The sequence below is a fragment of the Trachinotus anak genome, unplaced genomic scaffold (assembly GCF_046630095.1).
Source record: "Trachinotus anak isolate AG129_WGS33_773 ecotype Australia unplaced genomic scaffold, CSIRO_AGI_Tana_v1 ptg000014l, whole genome shotgun sequence".
In the NCBI taxonomy this organism is placed as follows: domain Eukaryota; kingdom Metazoa; phylum Chordata; class Actinopteri; order Carangiformes; family Carangidae; genus Trachinotus; species Trachinotus anak.
In genome coordinates this window covers 7,873,842-7,884,514 of record NW_027273865.1, presented here as the reverse complement: position 1 = coordinate 7,884,514, position 10,673 = coordinate 7,873,842, and positions in this window count along the sequence as shown.

Genomic DNA, 10,673 nt, shown 5'->3' with positions numbered 1-10,673 from the left:
GAGCTTAGTGTCAGCCGGTTTCAGCCTTTACCTGTTTGCTTCTGTCCCACTCTCTGTGCTCGTATCTACAGTACAGACATGTCCAAGCTGCTGCTCTGAACTGCTAAAATGATGATTTTATAACCACAACGTGTGTACACTGTGGCATGATTTCAGCTATATTTACTTGTAAAATGATGTCTTGGTTGAGAATCGAAACAATATCTTTCTTATTTCATCTCTCACAGGATGCACATCCTCCATCTGGGGAACAAGCTGCTGCTCCATCTCTCTGCCACTTGCTGGCGACTCTCCTCTAAGTGGCCAAGGTTTGTCAAAAAAGTTGCTAGATTTCTCGTTAGGTGCATTTTTGAATAAAAGACTGAGTATCAACAGTAACAGATAGGATAGATAGATACATTGATAGCTCAATAGATAAATACTTTATTCATCCCCTAGGGGAAAATCAATTGTCCAGCAGCTATCATATATATGCAATAAGTATTGTAAGTAATAAGTGAATAATTAAAGAAAATATAAAATGTAGATAATGAAATATAACACTGAGCTTTGGCCTGGTAATTAGTCCAGTCCTCACAATATTGTACAAATAGCTTTGACTATACTATTTAAACATAAGCCTATAGGCTATGGCTTCAGCACTATTATTGATTTAATTAGCTCCATCAGGTCCATTCAAACTGGCACCCCCAAATTTCCTTTTAGAAATATTCAAATACAAAACACTATTTATACAATTACTTGGCTGAATACTTGATGGTTATTAGTTAGAGATGTGTGTCCAGATTGTACAGTAAGATGAGCTAATCAATTTTAACTTCAATATTTAATCAATAGTCAATGTTAATTCATTGCTCTCCATCTTGCATTAGTCCAGAGTTGTAACTAAACCTTGACTGAGAGACTTGATAGTCAGTGTCTTGTGTTAAAAATATGTGTGCCACTTATTGTCTGGTCCCCACCAGTCCCCACCACAGACTATATATGAAAAGGTCGTCACGGAGGTTGCTGCTTCAGTGTCATTTGGTGCCAGTGCATATGGGCAGGTATTCATGCACAGCACAGTTATCTTTTCCAAGCTGGACCATTGCCTGTTGCCATTTACCTAATGTAATATACAGTCATATTTGACTCTCACTTTTGTCAGACGCAAAGTCACAGAACAGCTCTGGAAGTGGCTGTCAAAGCAAGCAAGACACAGACAAACCAGAGGACGCACTGCCCAGGCAAATGTGAAAAGCCCCCAATAAATTAACACACACGACAAGGCGAACATTAATAATAACCCTATCTATAACAATTATAAGGCCGTTAATTTCAGCTGCTTTTCCATACAAGTCTGACTTTGAGCACTCATGGACATGTGCACAACAGCTCCACTGCTGAAAGAATTCTAAGGGACACACTGCCTCGCATTAATCAGAGTCAAGTAAAAGTAAGAGGATGTTTGAGATGATTAGAGTATAAGTTTGCTTTTCCAAAAGAGATACGACCCACTGCTAAGTGTACTGACCCAAAAACCAGGTAACTACCCATCTAACATTGTCCAAGTGATTCCCACTATAATTATATTTAAGTTGATGGTGTCATCTTTAGACTCCCTGTAATCCTCAACAGACATGCTTGGAGGAAGACAAGCAAATTAGCTTCCTGATGATGATCAATGTAAAGACAATGACAGGAGCATGTTCAGAAGACCTTAGCTAATATCAAGTCTATCTACAAAAGTAACTTTATAAGTTAAATTTGCATGTTCTTCCTCTTTTTTCGTTTTCTTCCACAGTCCAGAGAAATGCAAGGAGTAATTTTGACAGTCTGTGTCCCTATTTACTGCACAATGCATGCTGGGACGGGAGTATCCCAACAAGGAGGTATGGATGGGTAGATAACAGATAATTTGTAAAATACTGAAATTAATATTTCCTCACAACTATAATATGACTGCAGTTCTATCCCTAAATGTCAGGGTCTCAGCATTGTTTAAACTGAATGGTAGAAAGGTTTTAAAAAGTAAAGGAAGTAGGAGTAGAAGTCATCTCAGCACAAGCGGTTTGTAATCACAGAGTAGCCAATTTCTAAGCACACCTCAGGATTTAGCTTTTCATGATGTGATTGTACAGGAACATTGTGACATTTGTTCAAAAAAAAGTATTGAGATGACATTGTTTAAGTGCAAATACTTTTGCTTAATTTCACAGTTATTTAACACAATTGCCTAGTTGAGCCTTTATTCATTTATTCTGTAAAAAGGCCAATATGATTTAAAAGAAAAAGATATTATGATGTGTTTTAACCTTTCATCTGAGTATTGTTTAACCAGAGCATATTTTTTTAATCTGAATACAAAGCAGCTGTAGATGTTGCTGCTTCACTTAACACCTAAAATTATGAACCTACCCACTGTCACATTTTTTAATTTTAGCTGTACCTCTGTGAATATACTCTCAGAGGTCTTCATTGCATTCATTGTAAGCACTATTACTACTACGCATATCTGCATATTAAAAACCACAATGTTGCAAGTACTTATTTTGCCATGATGACCAATTAAAAATAAACAGTAAAACATCAAAAGCCTTTTCATGCCTGTTTAAGAGCATATCTTGTGACCTTATCAACCACTGTATATTTTTCAAAAAGAGGCAATGACAACTATTCACCTTCTATTTAATTCTACAAACCTGAACTTGAGACTTATGGAGATAATCATATGTCAGTCTTTGTCATGGACCTCTTTCAAGGGAGACAAGCAAATTTGAATGGTGAGATGAGGCCACAGATGGAGGTCTTTAAAGTGTGAGAGCATAAGATGAACTTGAATGGAGGGCTATTAAACTGTCTTTTATGGCACGAAATACTTGTCATAATTCTAGAGTCCTGTTGAGAGAAATAGACCTCTTAGTTAACCACTGTGCCAGTTATGGCACTGAGAGCTCACTATTATTTAATGAAAATTTGTAAGCAGTAGTAAGAGATTCTAGGTCCTGACCACAGCTTTTCTACCTTAGTGGGTTATTCCCTCTGGTATTTAGGCCCCAACACAAAAGAGATTTTAAAGTCGAGTGCATCACATAGAATATAATTTTCAACTTGCTCTTTGTTTATTTGCCATTCAGTCTTACTGTCGAGCACTTTGCTGTCAAGTTTGTAATTCACTCACTTCAAATAACTTTGAGATCCCATAGATTACAGAAGTTAAAGCTAATATATCACCAAATTTGTATTTCTTTTAAAATGTTTAAAGAGAGATTTTTTTTTAAACCTGTTGCCCCTCGTGAAAAATAATTCAACATTTTTTTAAAACTCCAATAAGATTTTAAAGTTCATAGCACTGGGACAGACCTTCTTAAAGTAACAAATGACCTTCTTTTAACAGTCAATGCTGGGGAATGTTTGATCTTAATCCTTTTAGACCTCAGTGAGGCTTTTGATTGTAGATCATGCAATTTTAATTGACTGCCTCAAGCTCTGGGTGAGTATCAGAGATACGGTAATGTGCTGGCTCAGCTACTACATTTCCCAGAGAACCTTTTCTGTCACTGTAGGCAGTTTATCATCCTCCTCGCCAGACATGACTTGCGGCGTCCTGCAGGGTTCAGTTTTGGGTCCTATCTTCTTTTCTTTACATGCTCCCACTTGGCCATTACATCCGTAAACATAATGTCTTTTTCAGCTGATATAACAAAGAGCTTCTAAACTGTATCTCCTGCTTTATATCTTTTGTTGTCTCTCTCCTTGTGTTTTTAAATGCCCTATCACATGAATCATGGATAGAGGAATCATAGATTATAGGATAATTGTAAACTGCATAATTTTTAAACAACTTTTTTAAAAAGCTGATCTTATTGTCCCTCCAACCTCTGCATATCATCTGATTAATACTGAACGGGGATGTTTGATTTGAAATGACAAATATTGAGGAGTGGTGTTTGACAGACACCTGGATTTTGGACACAGAGGTGAAAAAGGTCGAAAGAGAGTGCAGTCATGTCTATTGGTTGAAACAAGCTGCTGTTAACCTCTGTTAACGAAGATTTGTTTTTTCCATGATGAGTGTGGTGCTAAACAACAGCAACTCATCAGGCCATTTTTTCACCACCCACCAACTCAACCAACTCAAGGCCTTATTGATTGCATTCAAAACATAACAAGCACTAGTATAAGAAGCATCTATCACAACAGTATAAGCTGAAAAAAGCCAGATCTCGCTGCAGTTTTGTGTATTGTTTAAACCCAACTGAAACTCTGGGAATTTCTGCCATCACACTACTTTGAGACTCATTCATTACCACTTTTAACTGGCTGTTCAAAACATTTTTGGCTTCATGCCATGTTTTATTGAAATGCCTTTATGTTATGCAGAGCTAGTTTATTCTTAAGTTCTGATAATATCTAAGCTCTGGTCTCGCCACTTGCTACACCCACACACTGAATTCAGCCCAGTAGAAAAACCAGGGACAGACGATAAGAAATTTATTGTGTGGGCCACCATGAGGCCATTCAATAAAGATTCTACCACCATTTTGAGGAATATATTATATATTGAATAAAGATGGATAGACTTAAGCCCAGCAGTCCACCTAAAGCGTCAGACTAACACAATTATTAACCCAATAAATGCATATTAAAATCACCAAGCTGCATAGACAGTCTCTGTTCATCAAGTTTACAATATATCATTTTAACAAGCAGCAAATCAGCATCAGTATGGATATAGGCTCAACATCAGCAACGACAGAACTGAGTGCAGCAGCACAAAACACAAAACAGAAGGACTAGAGGAATAATATCCATGAGATTATGTTTGAAATCCTAAACAAAAAGTTTCAAATCTTTGTAAAACTGTCTGTCTTGGGCTCAACCACTGAGCTCTGGGACTCTGACTTCTCCTCCTTCGAAAAGAGATGGATTACTTTGGCTCGTACAACAACCAAACTGACACTACTGAGACACTGGAGGATGAAACACCCGCCTCATCTTAAAGAATGGACGACAGCAATGGCACAGTTAGCTGCTTATGAGCGAACCACATACTCTGTGACGAATAAGCTTGATCAGTGCATGTTGACATGTGGTTATCTGTAACTTAGTGGTCAACTTGGTAATCTAGTGGTATCAATGGACTGTTGTGCTTATCCTTGGAGAAAACTTCAGTGTGTGATTTTTTTTCCCCTTCAGTTTTATTTTTAAATTTCCATATTTTAAAAGTGAGGGGGTATTTAGTTTTGATGATAAGTAATTATCCCTGTCTGTGTTTAAGCTTTCTAAGAAATGTTCATTACATAAATACACACACACACACAAACACACAACAGGAGCTCAGCTGTTTAGATGAAATTATGAACCTATTGGTTATGAGGGACATATTGCCAGTGCTTTGCTGACTAACAAAGGCCTGGACAAAATGTGAATGTGACTACCTATTGTGTGACAACAGCCATAGTGAGTTTCCATCAAAGCCATTATTATTATGTGAGTGCGCTCTTTTCAAGACAAAAGCCATGACTATCTTTGCCACACAACATTACACTGTACCAGAAACCAACATTTACAGTGAGTTAATAGAAACGCCTCATAACAAACAGCAGGGAGGTAAAGCCAGTGACCAGTTTATGCTATTACACTCAGGAAACTCAAACATGAATATTCATATTTCATAACTACATAAATCAACAGCATGAAAACATCATAATGTGCCAAGAATTCATGAAAAAATGAGCTCAGGCACTACAACTATGTGATCAACAACTATCACCAGTGCAAAAACTGCATTAAGCTGGACAGCAGCAGCAAATATCAGATATTAGCAGCTAGTAAACTTCACAAGTTGCAGGGTTGTTAGTCTCATAGGTTACCAATAGTGCAACTTCACAGAGCAAAGACATTAACACATAAAGTGCATGTTAGCATAAGTAAGACTTAATGTCTTGAAGTGAATCTTCAGACTGCAGGACACAAACTCCAGCAAGTGGCTTCAAGTTCACCTTAGTCGCTGACAGGTAACAAATGTTGTCCATTAAGAGAGGGAGAAAAAAATCAACAGCAAGGAGCTCAAAACAGGTCATTCTTCCAGGAGGCCATTTTGAAATAACATCAGACTACCACGGGCAGGCTGGCTTAAACAACGCCACAGCAGCAGCAGCAGTAACAATAGCAAGTATCAGAAGCAGCATTGGAGAAGAGATAATGGGCAGTTCTGCAGCAGCTTTTCAAAATACATGCATAACACCCTGCGTGAAACACGAGCGAGGGGCAAGCAGAATAGTCAGGTGAAGCCTAAATGCTACACTCAGTGCTGTCACTGATGACTGAGGACTAGGTGATATTGCAAAATTTGTTAAAACTTCTATTGTACAACATTTTTCAGCAATGAAATATGAAGATTTAACTTTCAAGTCTAATCAATGAAGACAAGCTCTATTTATTAATTGGTACACATTCTGGGTTTCCTTGGATTTTATGCAATTAATCAGTGCATTATATTACCATCCATAACGCAACACTTTGTGGATATATTACACATTTTTCTTATTCTTCTTTTGTCTTCTCTAATAGGTGTGTGTGGGTACTAGATATCCAATTTGTAAATGATCCCTCTGGTAGTTTTTATTTAAATCCTGCTGGGATCAAAACATTGTATTTTTGAATAAATTTTGTGGCTTGGAGTCAGTCTGCAGGCATTATTTCTTTTCTTGATGCTGCTATTTAATGGCCTCACACCTATACTTGATGTGCATAGACCTATAATTACACCAATTTGTTTTTTATTTAAATTGCCAAATCATAATAATAATAACACAAACAACTACATTGGTGAATACCATTTTATATCCATGGCCTGCATGCATCACTTTGTACACAGAACAGCATAATTGATGAGTATATGGCTTTAATCAGGCCATGAATTATTATAGGAAATAATTGTGTCTGTTTTGGTGCAAGATTAATTAAAAAAGCACAAATGAGTTTTGCATTTTTCTGCATTAAAATATCAGTAACTTAAGAAAATATTATGTTATTGTGATTAAAATGAAAATCAGCACAGATTTTAACAAGTTCATTTGTAATGTGCACAGGAAATGAGGCTCATTTTCAGCATTCTTCATTATAACTAATGGATACCTCCACAAAAAAGCTGAACAGCTTTTTTTGCTTTGGTAATTGCCTTTAATTATACATTCAAACCATGTTAATACCAACATTTTCTACCCACTTTGACAAGTGTCAGGTGAAATAAAATATGAAAATGTTAAGGTAGCCCATTAATGGAAGTAACATTTCCTGAGCTGAAAGCAGTTGGCCCTGACTGAACAGGTTACGCAGTACCTTATATATTAATGGACATGTTCAGTCAAATTAAGGGCACTCTACTGAACGCAATTGAATTCAGATCTTCAAGTCATTCATGCATCCATTGAGGCTAATGGAGGACATTATGTGCCTCTTAAGTTAATTATTTTAACGCAAATGTTCACTGGTTCAAATTGATCCCTGTTTTGGGCTTAAATACTTGTAAAAGGAACTTAACAGGGGAACCACTTAAGGTGAAACTTTTACTTCGTTATCACTTTACACTTAAAACACCATTTCCAGACACTAGCCACATAATTTGTTCAGAGGGCTGCAAATTCCCATGTGCCACAACAAGGTTTCTGGAGCTCACATATTCCTCGCATCTTAAACACAATAATTCACTGTTCACTAATGTTTTTGTATATATTGCTATCTTTCTTTAGAGCACAGTTTGGTGCCACAGCTATGGTGGCATGGTTTAAGATCTGAGTGTTGAGGAAGAAATGTGGCTTATGCTGATTTTTGAGCTTATTCTCAACCAGTAGGCTATTTAACAGCAAAAATTCCCTTGTCTCTTCCACTGTTTCAGGAGATGGACTGATACTCTGAACTCAGTGCCTTTTGATTTGCATTATAATCAGGCAGAATATCACTGTGCAAGTTTTAGACACAGTAGGATTATCAAGGGACTGAGGCCCAGAGTGAAATGATGTTGTCACGGTGCACCATGCAAGCCAGTAATGACTCTAACTCGTACTGAGTTAGTCATCAGGATGTGTGTTTTTTTTTAAACTGGGAGGCTAGTGTGATTATTTTTCTCAAACCTGAACAATCATCTCCTTGTTTCTGTTAGACAAGCCTTGACTTCCTCTCACTGGGGACCAGCTGAAATTCAGCCTCCTCACCCTCTTTCTTTGACGTCGTCCCCTGAGCTGCTGCTGCTTGATTTAAACCATTTGGCGTGTTATATTGTGAGGTCAGGTGTTAACAATTCACTTCTTCTGAAGGGGCTGACTCGCCTGAAATTCATAAATGAGTTTTGCCCAAAACCCTGAGTGTGGCGATACAGGCTCTGCTTACCCCCTCGTGTCCTTAACCGACATCAGCGTCTGTGACGTCAGCCATGTGGGACACCACGGCGAATCATGTATTTTAAATTTGCAAATTATCTAGAGAGTGTGCATTGCATATTTGCTCATAACAGCCATGAGAGAGCTGATATGACAAATCATTTGGAAAATCTCAGCTCCATATAGAGATTCATGTACCTGGGTGGCTCAGTCAGCACATGCTTTGTGTTCTGCCTCACACACACCCAGACACACACATATTGCTGCTTCCGTCTTGTCTAATGTCTCTCATTAAAGATCTCGCTCCTCGTGTCAGTCTCTGGTCCTTTCCGAGATCCCAGCTCCTCCATCCTTGAAATTGAAGGCTGGAGTGAATCTTATCGCCTCTCATTAGCTTCATTCCCATTCTCTCTGGCTCCCTTTATTGCCCGATGTTAACCTTCTTACTTTGGTGGCATTCATGGAGAAGTGGTGTCCTTCTTTCAGAGGAATTATGGGCTACGAGTTGCAATATTTCACCACGCTGATCCCTGACATCTAATTTGATCCCCTAACAGAGGGACGTTGCTTGTATCGAGCCTGGATCCTATTGCTGCACCTAATTTAATTTCTCATTAATTATCATACATTTCCATTTTGTCTTAGAGACTTGCTACAATGGGAGTGCATGTGCAGTTTAATTTATATAGCTCCATTTTAGAGGGATTGCTGCTGAGGGAAATGCATTGAGAAGTGTGCGTTCTTAGGTGTTCTTGGCTTGTAAATCACAAAACTGTCTGAACCTAATGGTCTGATGAGGAATTAGGTAATATTCAGTTCCACAGACTTTGAAATCAGCAGCAATTTGAAACACAGAAATTGTATAGGCCCACTAATTATGCTACTGGATGAATGCAGTTCCAAAAGCCTTATGCTTTTGTTTCGTGTGATTGATGTATATTGCATTGATGCAAATAAATGGGCCTTTTTTTTTCTTTCTTTTTTCTTTAATTTTTCAATCCACAAACAGAAGAGCTGACTCTGCTCCTGCATGTCTGACTGCTGGAGTCAGGAGATGTCTATGGCTGTGAAAACATGCTCCTCTGTAAATGTCTTTCCTGCACAGACTGCTGTGATGCTGTGTCCACACACACCCAAACAGCTGTTGTCCATCCAAATATGCATCATCTTGAGCTTAATTTTAAGTGCTGCACACACGGATTCAGAGATACAGTTCTCAGAGACAGTGCTGGTGTGAGGGGATTGGCTGCAAACGTGGATTAAAATGACAGACTGAGGTCTCCACGGCTCCGTATTGATCTGTATTGACACTGAATTGATTTATCCTCCTAGCCTTGCTATTTGGCCATGACATCTGGAAATATATATTTCTTGTTTCTGCTCCACAACTGATGCTTCTCAGTTATATTTCCTACTTTTTTTCCCCCACATTTTTTTCTCCTACCTGTCAAGATATCTTTAAAATTTCTTAAAAATATCTTAACAAATATCAGTTTCTTACTGTATAACTTTTAGTCATCTGATTTTTAAATGATTTGAAGTTTCTCTGTCTTCTTTTTATTTTCTTTGCTCATTTATTTGCCTGTTAGAGTTTCCTCGCCTGACCCTCAGATCCACTGCACATGATTTAGCATTTCATTTCCACATCAAACTGTCAACTTCTCAGTTGCAAAGATATTTTGAAAAGCTGTTTTCCTTTACTTCTATGTAAATAGTATCTTTGTTTGTGGATTATAAATGGATCTATCTGTCTAACTGACTTTGTGAAACAAGAATGTTGAACGAAGGAACTTTTCTGCAGCAACTTTGTGATGCCACAAGTTCAACATTTCCTCAAATTATTCCCTTAATACGTTATGTAATTTGTCATGTGTTGTGTAGAGAATGACTTTAAAAAAAAAAAGCCAGGGGCCAGGAAAAACAATAACATTATACCTGTTCTGTTTCAGTCAGTTGCTGCCTACAAGCTGCCTACACATTGCCTTCCGTTTTTTTGGGGGTTTTTTTTTGGTTTTTTTTGAACATTTTGACTCATCCAGGATTTCCACTATTGAAACAAAGAAATTTTAAACTGCTGGAAACCAGGTTCTTCCTGGTTAGCTTTTGCAGAGCTTATGCATTCATTTTTGTCTTTGTTTAGCACCCTTTAACCTGTTCTAACTCAGCTATAAGTCAGACTCATCATTTTGCCATTTTTACATTGACAAAACAAGAATAAAGGGACACATGTATACTCATAATTACTCAGAATATTTCTATAAAGCAGTTCAAGGTTGAAAGGAATATTGTTTCAACTATTTATCCACACAA